Raw genomic sequence first — 14,232 nt, forward strand, 5'->3', positions numbered from 1 at the left:
GGTGTGTGTGTGGAAAGGCGGGAGGGGGGGGGGGGGGGGGCTGATAAATTTTAAAATTTTGTTCCGTTTTATATTTTTTACCCAGTTGTGAACATTTGTTTTTTTTTAGAAGCCCGGCTGGCCTGTGATTTGGAAAAGATGTATTTGTTGTTGGTGATGCCTGATGTTTACAGTGTGTTGGGAGGGTAGTAACCAGCTGTACAGCTACCGGGGCGGGGCCAGTCCTGACTCTAGCGGAACCCAGTTTTTAGGGATAGTTCAATGTCGGATTTTAATGTCAAGTTGCCGATTTCGACCGCTGGCCGCCACGGGCGGAACAATGGTGTTAACCAGCGGCGGGGAACAGGGAGTTGAGCTCCATTCACTGAAACTCCCTTTGAGCCGCCGCCTCAGGGGGCTGTGTGTGTGTCCCTCTCCCTGGTGCTCCAAGGGGACTCGGGTGCCTCTCGGCGGCCCCGGTGCTGTGGCCGCGTGGCACAGGCAGGAGGATCCAATGAGCAGCAGCGGGGAAGCCCATCGTCCATTCTGACAGAGAATTGGGAAAGCTCGCAAAGATAAATGGAACAAAGCGCGGGGGGAACACCGGGGACCTTTGGCATGAACAATTGTGCCTTGATAGCTTTCCTATAACTTGCAAATCTGACATTGTCTGGAGGACTGTTACGTTTTGCAGATAAGCACATGTTTTTGACTTGGCCACATAGAAACAAAATACCGCGAATGCTGGAAATCCGAACTAAAAACAGAAAATGCTGGGTAAACCTATTCTATGTTCTGTAGTGTAGATGGGCTTTAGAGTTGTTTCACAGGTCGGCGCGACAGCGAGGACTGAAGGGCCTGTACTGCGCTGTAATGTTCTATGTTCTAAACCCAGTGGGTCTGGCGGCCGATTTTTCCCGCTCCTGCCAAAGTCAATGGACTTTTGAATGTCTCGCGGCATTTTCCAGCCCCATCGCCTCGGTGACTGGGCATAAAATTCAGCCCAAGGTTTTGGCTGGAATTCTCTGGTCCCGCCGGCAACCCCCCCCCCCCTCCCCCACCCGCCCTTGCGGGATTCCTGGTAACCTGGGGTGGCTTCAATGGGAACTCCCATGGACAGTGGCGAGAATTGACAATCCCGCCGCCAGCGAACGACGTGCCGCCTCTCGCTGCTGAGAAACACGTGGCTGGAAGGCCAAAGAATCCCTCCCTTCGAGTCCACATGGCCCTTAACTCTGCTTCTCTCTCCACAGAAGCTGAGTAAATCTTTTTAAAAAGGAGATAAATGGTTGACCTCTCAGTCCCATCTGTCCCATGGTGGTATATAACCTCCAAACAAGCAACATTTGCCTTCTAACCACCAAAGAGGCAAAGGAGAGAATGTCCGCCCCAACCCCAGAGTGAAATCCTGGTGAGTCTGAAACCAAAATATGGCTATAAATGGACATGGGACTAAAACCGCCAAAAGAATCTCCGATATAATAATAATCTTTTATTGTTACAAGTATGAAGTTACTGTGAAAAGCCCCAATATAGTCTTAAAAAAGGAAACCCAAAAGCTAGCAAGTTTGGGACGAGACAAAACATGTGAATGTGGTTAGCTGGCGCAAGCGAGCCGCAATCACACTTGTCCTCCACGTCCTGGAAAAACCCACTCGTCTTCGCCTTGATCCAATGTGTTCTGTTTACTACTTTAAATTGAATTAGACTCAGTCAGGCACAGGAAGAAGTGGAGTTCACCCTGTTAAAGGGCTTCCCTCCAAGCCTATATGTAGACGATCACTCTCCCACTGCCCCCTCATCCCATCCAAAGAGATGGGATCTGATGAAAGGATAATGCCATTCGGATCCAAAGTGGACCCCTTATCAGGCTGTGCCAAGGACAATACCCTCCTCAGCAAAGGGGAGGGGGGAGGGGGGGGGGTGCTAAGGGAAAAAAAGGAAAAGTCTTTTGAGAAAAATCATGAATTTGAAAGTAACAGAATCGTTACTTTGTTACAAAAGTAACAAAGGACTGGAATTTGTCAGCCAGCTCCGCAAAACTGATGAATCTCCCCTTTACGAATAGATCCCCAAAGTGCACATGTCCCCTTGCGTTCCATGGCCTGAGCGAATAGCCCAGGCCTGAAGGCAAAGAGATGACTATCACAAATAGCAGCTAAAGAAGCCAGGGAGAGAAGTTTGAAATGCTTCTGAAACTTTTCCAAATCCTGAGGGAAGAAATCACCACAGGATTAGATGAAAATCCCGCAGGGGAGAAAGGCAGTGGTGTGGTAATTACAGCGTGGAGAGAGGAGGTGTTGCAAGAGCAGGCCTCCATTTTGCCCCAAACCGAGTCAGGCTCGCAAAGCCACTGCAGGATTAATTTTTAATGTTTGAAGCTCAATGGTAAAACAAAACATTTGAGAGGGCCAAGTCTCCCGATCCTCTGTTTCTCTGGAGCAGAGCACTGCAGACGCTGAGACCCCTACCCGAACAAATATAAGCAGAGATCAATTTGTTGACCGTAGTAAAAAATGATTTGGGCAGAAATATAGGGATGCATTGAAAGAAAAATAGAAACCTGGGAAGCACATTCATTTTGATCGTTTGGACCCTACCTCCCAGGGACAGAGGGAGGGTATTCCACTTCTGCAGATCGGCCCTGACATTGTTGATGAGCTTTGAATTGAGAATGTGAAGCAAGGGTTAATAGCTAGAACAAGCCAGAATTAATGGGACACATTAGTGGAAAGTTACAAATAAGGGAGTTGTTATTGAATTCGTGAGCCGACTCATGACTGTAAGCCGAATAGCCTTGAGAAACAAGGAAGATGGCTGGATGACGGAATATGAAATGTGGTAGCCGCTTGCAATTATGGCTAACACCTGCTGTTTTTGCTAAGACTGCTATATACTCATGTGCCAATAGATAACCTCAAAGTCTGTAAAATCATGTATTGAAACTATGGCAAAAACAAGTTATGCTTTGTAATGGGGGCAAGCTCAAGTGAATGCAAGGGGCAGTCCTCTTAAAAACCATATAAAGAAAGGATGTTTTGAGCAATATTTTGGCACTCTCAGAGGTGGTTCTTTAGAATACCTAGAGGGCTGCCCCGATCGCAATAAAGAATATTCTGAAGTACGGACGTGTTCGAGAGTACTTTCTTCTAGACTGAGAGACAAGTGAATTAGAGACACATTCACAGAATAATTTAGTTTGTGAAGTGAGTCCCAGCTATGGGCTACACGGATCCCCAAATAACGGAAACTAATGTCAAAGAAGCGTAACGGCAATTAATTAACTTGAGTTCCTCTAGCAGGTGGATTCACTGGAAAGCACTCACTTTTACCTACGTTTAGCTTATAGCCGGAAAAGTTAAAAGTGTAGTGAGCATCTTCATTATACTATCTATGGAGGGAGTCGGGTCCGTACTGTGTAGAAGTAGTCTCCATAAAGTGATACTCGATGCTCCACTCCAGTCCGACAAATGCCCCTCCATTGATCAGAGGCCCTCAACGCTATCGCGAGGGGCTGCCTGTAACATTTTGACCTTTTAACTGCATGGCCTGTGGCAAATCTTGAAAAATAAATAGTTGCTTTTAAAGAGTGTCTTTCATGACCACCCGGCATATCAAAACATTTTTCAGCTAATGACCTACCTTTTTGAAGTGTAGTCAATATTCAAATGTAGGAAGCACAGCAAGCTCCCACAGACAGCTGCCTGACAATTACCAGATAATTGTTTTTTTATGCAGGATTAGAAGGAAGGATTAATACTGACCAGGAGACCAGGGGTGACTCCTCTTCAAAATTAATCATTCACATCCACCTGAGGAGGCAGTCAGGGCTGCAGATTAACTTCTCTGAAAGACAGCATCACTTTGTTATCTGGCTTCTTTGATAACTTGTGTGGCTACTGATGGGAGGTTGTCCAGTTTAAATGCTCATATAATCTGAACTCCAAATTGGTTGGCAAGCTAGATCGTGGCATCATTACTTCCAAGGTATAAATTGTTAATAAACACATGTGGCACCCTGACAAGGCGTTTGTAGAATCAAATAAATTTACAGTACTAAAGAAGCCCAGTCAAAGAGCAATTGGGCCTATTCTAGTTCGTCGAAACCTTATTGGTTACAGCATTTCAAGTACGTATCCCAGTTACTTTTCAATGCAGTGAGGGTCAACTTGACTTTGTCCATATATACAGTGGCGGACTGGCCAGGGTGTCAGCTTGCCCGATGGCAAGTGGGCCCCTGATGAAGTGGGGCCCCTATATCAAATAAAAATGCAATAAAGAAACAAACACAGACAACTGTTTTAGTAATAAAAAGGAATAAGAAAAAAAAGAGAACAGGACACAAATAAGCAGTGCATGAAAAGGAACGAAGCAGGGGAGGTAGTGAAAGGATGTGGAATAGGGGGGCCCGGGTCGGGCATAATTAAGGAAATTCCATGTTTTCAGCAAGAGTGTGTGAATTTAAAGATAAAGTTACAATTCGTGATTTGAGATGGTCAGCAACTTCAAAGGATATCAAGCAGTAGTCTTGGTTCAGCCGGTACATCGGTCCGGGGCCCGGAGAGCCATGAAGGGGCCCGTGAATCTCTGAAGGGCCCTTAAAAATTATAATTAATTAGATAAATAAATCTCTAACTTCTTCCCTGAGATTTGTATTCTAATTTAATAAAATATAATTGTTTTTAAAAAGAGCAATACCAAATAAAAATGCAATAAAGAAACAAACAAATAATCACTCAGTGTATGAAGGAACAAAGCAGTGTTAAACGGATGTGAAAAGGAGTGGGGGGGGGGGGGGGGGGGCTGGTTCACCCGGGTCGGACATAGTTGGAAATCCACGTTTTCAGCAAGAGTGTGTAAATTTAAAGATAAAGTTACAGTTCGTGATTTGAGATGGTCGGCAACTTGAAAGGATATCAAGCGGTACATAGGGTCATGAGGTCACCGAAAAGGAGAAGCGGTACCTTTGACCGTGAATCATGAGGTTAAAGATATTGAAGTGATAAGCCATGATCGGTAAACTCAGGTTGCGACTTGTAACACTACACTCGTATCAAACTGGACATGTTAACTTTGGTCGTGGGACCATTCTTAATGTCTTACTATAGTCGGACCAAACTTCTAAGTTTCTACAGTTGTCTCAGTTGCTTGCTGGTGTGAACACTGGACAGTGGATTGTCTCCTCTTCTGAAGCTGCATAGGCCACAGTAGTATTGACTAATGAACATAGCCTATTGAAGCGTAAGTAAGTTATTTTTTTTTTATCAAGTAGGGGTTTATCTGACGTTCCTTCAAGTTATTCTTGCAATCATCAATATTCATTTTTCCCAATGTGGGCTATTTTTAATTAAGTTTTTATTTAAGGAATATTACCCCTACCAGCATGGAAAAGAAAAAGCATAAATCTGGGTCACTAAAACGTAAAGCACAAAAAGAAGCAGAAAGGAAGGAATCAGCCAAGCGATGCAGGCCTATTACAGAGTTTATAATACCACAAGCACAATCCACATCAATATCCAGTTCTGAAACAAATAATCAAGAAGCAAGAAACAATGCTCATGGTGATGATGCAATGACATGCAAGTTACAAGAACAGAGAAGAGCTACTTTGAATGACAAATACAAGTGCATCCATTACTAATCAACCCAGGCCCAATATTTCTTCTGGCTTCCTTGTTCCGGTATCTGTACTGCCTGTAGTTGCAACATCTGAACACATAGCTTCAACTAGTGACAGGGAATCAGGTATTCCTACAAGCACAAATGACTTGGTTTCTGAAGCACATCCTGTAAATGAACCTATGCAAGAAAATGAAAGATCAATTACTGGAATCTTCCAATATCCATCACGAGCAAATGCTCAGCAATATATCAGTGTGGTTAATGATGGCACCTTAGATAATTTTTTTGCAGCATCATTAATGAAAAGGAAAGAAGAAGTATTGAAGCAGAGAAGTATTGTCATGAGGATTATAGACATCATAAAGATGTTAGGCAAGCAAGCATTTCCTGTTCGAGGTCACAGAAATGAATCGGCCTACACTCTAGATAATGAGGTTCTGAATCATGGCAATTTTTTAGCTACAGTGCAGTTGATGGCAAAATATGACCCCATTATGGCAGCTCACGTTTCTGCAGTGCAAAACAAGTCTAAACAAAGAATCAAACGATTAGAGCAACAAGGAAAGGCTCAAAGTAAAGACCGTGGTGGACTTGTTACATACCTGAGTAAAACAACTATAAACATGTTAATCAAAATTATGAAGAATATGATACAAGAAAGAATTAGTCATGAAGTTTCTCAAGCAAAATATTATTCTATTCAGGTTGATTTAACACAAGATAATTCATCCATTGATCAGTTTAGCATTATTATTCGGTATGTGTTTAAAGGTATTATCTGTGAGCAACTACTTTCAGTTGTGCCAAGTAATGATGGTACAGGACAGGGACTTTTTGATCTATTGATTGAAACATTACAGCATCTTAAAATTGACCCCCAAAAATGTTTATCTGATAGCACAGATGGCGCTGCAAGCTACCATGGCCAGTATAATGGTTTACAAAGTAAAATTGCAGATGTGGCTGATCAACATGTTCATATATGGTGCTATGCCCATGTCTTGAATTTGGTGATAACTGAAACAACAAAATGTTGTGTGCCTGCAGTTTCTTTTTTCAATTTGCTCCAGAATATAGCAACTTTTGTGAAAGCATCATACAAGAGAATGGCTGTATGGATAGAAGTTGTTGGAAAACATCTAGGACAAGAAAAAAATGAAACGATTAAAGCTAATTGGTGAGACCAGATGGTCAAGAAAATCCAATGCAGCAACAACTATATTTGGACGTTTTGATGATGCCGCTGCCAGTACTTTCCTAAATCTATTGACATGCTTATCAATGATACAAGATTCAGAAAAGTTTGATGCAAAAACAAAACATGAAGCAAATGTTTTACTTCAAAGTCTTCTAAAGTTTGAAACCATATTGACAGCATTTACTTACTTGTATATATTTGAAACTACAACCCCGTTATCAAGTTATCTACAGACAAGTGGTTTAGATATGTTTACTGCATGGAGTTTGGTAGATTCAGCTACAACAAAGTTGAAGGAACAGACAAGAACATTTTATAACGTTCACAGCAAGGCTTTGGAATTTGTAAATAAATGTAATGACAGGATTTCACAGATGAATATGGATGAAAATAAAACATTGGAAATTGATGCGTTGGAAACAGCATTGCCAATTAAGAGGCAGAGGAAGTACCTGATGGTACGGGGCAGGCTGGAGGGGAGAAGAGTGGTGCTGGTGAATATATATGCCCCGAACTGGGATGACGTGGACTTCATTAAAAGAGTGCTGGGGAAGATCCCGGACTTGGATTCTCGCAGGCTAATAATGGGAGGGGACTTTAACATGGTCCTTGACCCGACTTTGGATCGGTCGTGTCCCAGAACGGGTAGGCTCTCAGCAATGGCAAGGGAGCTGAAAGGGTTTATGGAGCAAATGGGGGCAGTGGACCCCTGGAGGGAGGGACAGCCAACAGGAAGGGGCTACTCGTTCTACTCGCACGTCCACAAAGTATATTCCAGGATAGATTTCTTTGTGCTAAGCAGGGACTGTAGGGGGGAGGTAAAGAACACGGAATACTCAGCAATTACCATTTCAGACCATGCCCCGCATTGGGTGGACCTGCAGTTCGGGGGAGCGAGGTATCAACGCCCGCAATGGAGGCTAGATGTGTTAATTCCTTGTTAATTCGCAGTCAGTCTAGATTCAATTAAATCGAGATGGATTTGCAGGTATAATATCATTTAATCGACTCACTTGCAAGGCTGCATTAATCCATAGAGCTGCAGGACCCACATGCTGTCTCCTGCAGCACTCCGGACCAAAGAGACAGAATACAAAAGAGCTTTAGCTGATATATTCAAAAATCACAGTAAGATTCACATATAAGCTTCCCATTGGTCATTCTATACACCTCCTGACCTGGCTCTATATCTTAATTGGTCGCTTTGCCTTTGTAATCCCATCATCCTTTGCCCCCTGCTTACCACGAGGCAAAAGCTCCCCTTCCCCCGATGGTTTCAAACAGGCTTTTGGCTGAATCCTTTTGTCCTGTCTGTGAACACTCAATCCGCATGGTCCTAAAGTACACCTTGTTCGTTTGTTCACTTCCTCAGATGTGGGACTGCTGTCGGAGGAGGGGATCTGCGAGAGGCTTCGGAAATGTATAAAAAATTACCTGCAGGTGAATGACACTGGGGAGGTCTCAGCGGCGACCGTGTGGGAGGCGCTAAAGGCAGTAGTGCGGGGGGAGCTGATTTCAATTGGGGCCCATAGAGCCAAGGCAGACCGGGCAGAGATGGATAGATTGGTCAGGGAAATGGGCCGGATAGATGAAGAGCACGCGGAGTCCCCGGGGGAGGTTTTACTCAGGGAAAGGCAGAGGCTACAGGCGGAACTGGGGGCACTATCCACGAGCAGGGCCGTGGAACAGCTTAGGAAGGCGAGGGGAGTGGTGTACGAGTATGGGGAAAAGGCTAGCAGACTGTTAGCGCAGCAACTTAGGAGGAGGGAGGCGGCCAGGGAAATAGGTAGAGTGAGGGACGAGGGGGGGCACAAAGTGGAGGATCCGGCAGAATTGAATAGGGTATTCCGGGACTTCTATCGTAAGCTGTATACTTCGGAGCCGCCAGAAGAACCGGAGGGGATGAAAAGGTTTCTGGATGGGTTAACATTCCCAACAGTTGGGGGGGGGCGAGTGGAAGAGCTGGGGGCCCCGATTAGAGTAGAGGAGGTATTGGGGGGCCTAAAGGCCATGCAGTCGGGGAAGTCCCCGGGGCCGGATGGATACCCAGTAGAGTTTTATAGGAAGTTCTCTGAGCTGGTGGGCCCGGTCTTGGCGAGGGTTTTCAATGAGGCAAGGGACAGAGGGACCCTGCCGCCGACGATGTCACAAGCCACCATATCTCTGATATTAAAGCGGGGTAAAGACCCGGAGGTGTGCGGGTCCTACAGGCCAATCTCCCTGATTAATGTAGATGCCAAGCTCCTGGCAAAGGTACTGGCGGGTAGAATGGAGGACTGTGTACCGGAGGTGATTGGGGAGGATCAAACGGGGTTCGTGAAAGGTAGGCAGCTGGCGGCCAATCTGAGGAGATTGCTCAATGTGATAATGATGCCCCCGGCGGGTAGAGAGGTGGAGGTAGTGGTGGCTATGGACGCCGAGAAGGCCTTTGACCGGGTGGAGTGGGAATATCTATGGGAGGTGCTCGGACGGTTTGGGTTCGGGGAGGGATTGGTGGATTGGATCAAATTATTATATCAGGCCCCGAGGGCCAGCGTCAGGACCAACAGAGAAGTGTCGGAGTACTTTAGGTTGTACCGAGGGACCAGGCAGGGCTGCCCGCTCTCCCCGCTGCTGTTTGCGCTGGCCATAGAGCCGCTGGCGATTGCGCTGAGAGCCGCAGAGGGTTGGAAGGGGATGGTGAGGGGCGGGGTTGAACATAGGGTTTCTCTTTATGCAGACGACCTGCTCCTGTACGTGTCGGACCCAGTGGCCGGGATGGGAACTATACTGGGAATGCTGAGGGAGTTCGGCCAGTTCTCAGGATACAAATTAAATACGGTCAAGAGTGAAATGTTTGTGGTACAGGCAAGGGGCCAGGAGAACAGATTGAGAGGGCTACCGTTTAGGTTAGTTGAGGAAAATTTCCGGTATTTGGGAATCCAGGTGGCGCGAGACTGGGGCAGGCTGCACAAGTTAAATTTGGCCAGGGTGGTGGAGCAAATGAAGGGAGAGTTTCGGAGATGGGATGCACTCCCGCTGTCGCTGGCAGGGAGGGTGCAGACTGTAAAGATGACAATCCTCCCTCGATTTTTGTTTATTTTTCAGTGCCTCCCGATCTTTATCCCACAGTCCTTCTTCAAAAGAGTTAACGGGCTGATCATGAGCTTTGTCTGGGCGGGAAAGTCTCCGCGGGTGAAGAAGGCGATGTTGGAGAGGAACCGCAGCGAGGGAGGGCTGGCGTTGCCGAGTCTGGTCAATTATTACTGGGCAGCCAACATCGCTATGATAAGGAAGTGGATGGTGGGTACGGGGTCTATTTGGGAGCGAGTGGAGGCGGCTTCGTGCAGGGGCTCCAGTTTGGAAGCCCTGGTCACGGCTCCTCTACCGCTGCCGCCGGCCAAGTACACCACCAGCCCGGTAGTGGTGGCGACCCTGCGGATATGGGGCCAGTGGAGGAGGCATGTGGGGGAGATGGGGGCGTCTGTCTGGGCGCCAATCTGCGACAACCATCGGTTTGCCCCCGGCAGTATGGATGGGGGGTTCCGAGTATGGCGGCGAGCAGGGGCGGGAAGGGTGGGTGATATGTTCCTGGAAGGGAGCTTCGCGAGTTTGAGGAGCTTGGAGGAGAAATTTGGGTTGGTAGGGGGAAATGATTTTAGATACCTACAGCTGCGGGACTTTGTTCGTAGACAGGTCCCATCTTTCCCGCGCCTCCCGCCAATGGGGATCCTAGACAGAATAGTCTCTGGGAGGGACGAAGGGGAGGGTAGAGTCTCAGGTATTTATAAGGTGCTCATGAGGGAGGAAGGGTCCCAGACAGAGGAACTGAAACTTAAATGGGAGGAGGAGCTAGGCGGGGAAATGGAGGATGGGCTGTGGGCAGAGGCCCTGAGTAGGGTAAACTCGACCGCGACATGTGCAAGGCTCGGGCTGATCCAATTTAAGGTCGTTCACCGGGCCCATATGACGGTGGCTCGGATGAGCAAATTTTTCGGGATAGAGGACAAATGCGCTAGGTGCGCGGGAGGACCAGCGAACCATGTGCACATGTTTTGGGCATGCCCTGAGCTGAGGGGGTACTGGGAGGGATTTGCGGGGGTCATGGCCCAGGTGCTAAAAACAAGGGTGGTGATGAGTCCAGGGGTGGCAATTTTTGGGGTTTCGGAAGACCCGGGCGTCCAGGGGGAGAAAGCGGCCGATGTGCTGGCCTTTGCTTCCCTGATAGCCCGGCGACGAATATTATTGGCGTGGAGGGACTCAAAGCCCCCGAAGACTGAGTGGTGGCTTGCGGACATGTCAAGTTTCCTGGGGATGGAAAAAATTAAGTTCGCCTTGAGGGGATCTGTGCAGGGGTTCACCCGGAGGTGGCAACCATTTATTGACTTCTTTGCGGGAGAGTGAGCGTCAGCAGGGGGGTGGGGGGAGGGGGGGGGGGGGGTAGAGTAGAGTAGGAGGGAAAATATGGCGGGTAGTACGGGTGGGAGGGGAGCGGGCTTGTGCAATACGGTATGATGGAAGTATTGAAAGTACGTGGATGTTTGCACATTTTTGCCTTTTTTGCTTCCTTTCTGATGATGTCTGTAACTGTTTATAAAGCCAAAAACTACCTCAATAAAATTGTTTATTAAAAAAAAAAAAAAAAGAGGCAGAGGAAGAAGAAAAGAATGGCAGATGAGCTTATTGATGATGAAATAAATTCCTCAGATTCTCTAGCTGATTTTCGAGTAAATGTGTTTAACCTAATAATGGATCGCATTGTCCAGTCACTAGAATCACGCTTTGTACAACACAAACAGTTGTATAAAGATTTGTCCTGTTTGGACCCAGCAAAGTTTAAAACTATTGCAGAGAAGGGCCTTGAAGATGAAGCATTGGAAGGTATTATTAAGCTGTTTCCACAAATCAGCAAAGATCAAGTAATATTGGAATTGTTTTATTTTGCTTCAAACTTTGATGTATTAAAGCTATTGCTTAATGATGGTGAGAATATGGATTCCAGTTGCAACAATTGTAAAATTTGCAGCACTTGCCCATCGTGTGTACTAAAAATTCTGGCATCCAACAGACTTCATGACAAGGCATATGATAACCTTTATGAACTTTATAAAGTCATCTGCACACTATCAGTTACTCAAGTCTAATGTGAGAGGACATTTTCAAAGCTAAAGATCAAAAAGACAAGGTTAAGACATTCGCTGTCTGAGGAGAATTTGGAATCATACATGTTGCTATCCATTGAAAAGAATTGTTAGATGAATTGGATGCAGAAGCAATTATTGGCAGATTCGCACAATCATCTAGCGAACACAAACGATTGCTCTAATATAGTGGACTGCATGCAATGCTCGTTTGTGCTTTTGAACTATCTGTTAATGTGTAAATTGTGCAGTAAACTATTTAAAAAGATCAACCAATTACTTAAAATTTTAAAAAATAAATAAAAATTCAATTATAACATTCTGTATTTACATTTGGTATCTACTGCCAGTAATTTTTTTTTTTAAATAATTTTTATTGAAGAGATTTTTTACATGAAAATCTTTACCCCCCCTAACCATAGACTATTACACAATATTCCCTCTTAACAGACATCCCCCCCCGCCCGACCCCCCGCGCGCGCTGTCCCTCCCCCCTCCCCCCCCCAAAAAAAACAAACAAAGCAACAATTAACATCAAACATGAACTGCGAACAAATTTGCCCGCACTTCAACCTTAAATAACCCACCACACCCGTTGTTGCCACCCCCCCCCCCCCCCCCCCCCCCCCCCCCCCCCGGGTTGCTGCTGCTGCGACCTCTGCACCCTATCTTTGAGCCAAAAAGTCGAGGAAAGGCTGCCACCGCCTGAAGAACCCTTGTACCGACCCTCTCAGGGCGAATTTGACCCTTTCCAACTGGATAAAGCTTGCCATGTCATTAATCCAAGTTTCCACGCTTGGAGGCCTCGCGTCCTTCCACTGTATCAGTATCCTTCTTCGCGCAACTAGGGACGCAAAGGCCAATATTCCGGCCTCTCTCGCCTCCTGTACCCCGGCTCCACCCCAACCCCAAAGATCGCTAGTCCCCATCCTGGTTTGACCCTGGATCCCACCACCCTCGACACCGTCCTTGCCACCCCCTTCCAGAACTCCTCCAGTGCCAGACATGCCCAAAACATATGGACATGGTTCGCTGGACTTCCCGAACATCTGACACATCTGTCCTCACCCCCAAAGAACCGACTCATCCTTGTCCCCGTCATATGGGCTCTATGTAGCACCTTAAATTGAATGAGGCTAAGCCTCGCACACGAGGAGGAAGAATTAACCCTCTCCAGGGCATCAGCCCAAGTCCCATCCTCTATCTGCTCACCCAGCTCCCCCTCCCACTTGGCTTTCAGCTCCTCTACTGATGCCTCCTCAGCCTCCTGCATTACTTTGTATATGTCCGATATCCTCCCCCCTCCGACCCAGACCCCCGAGAGCACCCTATCGCTCGCCCCCCTGCTGGGGAGCAAGGGGAACCCTTCCACCTGGCGGCTAGCAAATGCCTTCACCTGCAAATGTCGAAACACGTTTCCCGGGGGGAGCCCGAATTTCTCCTCCAGCTCTCTCAGGCTCGCAAACCTCCCATCTACAAACAGATCCTTCAGCTGCCTGATGCCCACCCTGTGCCAGCTCTGAAATCCCCCATCCATGTTCCCCGGGATGAATCTATGGTTCCCTCTTAACGGTGCCTCCATCAGACCTCCCACTTCCCCCCTGTGTCGCCTCCACTGCCCCCAGATCTTGAGGGTGGCCGCCACCACTGGGCTCGTGGTGTACCTCGTGGGAGGGAGCGGCCATGGCGCCGTTACTAGGGCCCCCAGGCTTATGTTGCCACAGGACGCCCTCTCCATTCGTTTCCAAGCTGCCCCCTCCCCTTCCATCATCCACTTGCGCACCATCGACACATTAGCCGCCCAGTAATACCCCGAAAGGTATCTACTGCCAGTAATATGTACAGTACGTGTACACTGTAATTACTAAGAAATACACATTTGTTCCACAAAAATTTTAATTGTACCCTTTTTTCCATATGTATTTTTGGAAAATTTTATTTATTCGTTATGAAAATTAAATGATAGCATTGTAGTTGTGGATGGGCCCCCTTTGTCTCCTGGCAACCAATATTTTTAAACCCAGTCCACCACTGCATATATATGTTTCTAGAAACTACCTCTTCATTCACCTGAGGAAGCAGCAGTGCTCCAAAAGCTAGTGATTTGAAACAAACCTGTTGGACTTTAACCTGGTGTTGTAAGACTTCTTACTCAGTCTTAACTGGTCTGTCCCTCATTCTGAGATGATGCCACCTGGTTTTAGACTCCCCAGTCAGGGGAAACATCTTATCTACATCCATCCTGTCGAATTATGCACGTTTCAATGAGGTCGTCTCTCATTCTTCAAAAGTCTAGGCTGGGAATACAGGCCA

The sequence above is a fragment of the Scyliorhinus canicula genome, chromosome 13 (genome assembly GCF_902713615.1).
Source record: "Scyliorhinus canicula chromosome 13, sScyCan1.1, whole genome shotgun sequence".
Lineage (NCBI taxonomy): Eukaryota > Metazoa > Chordata > Chondrichthyes > Carcharhiniformes > Scyliorhinidae > Scyliorhinus > Scyliorhinus canicula.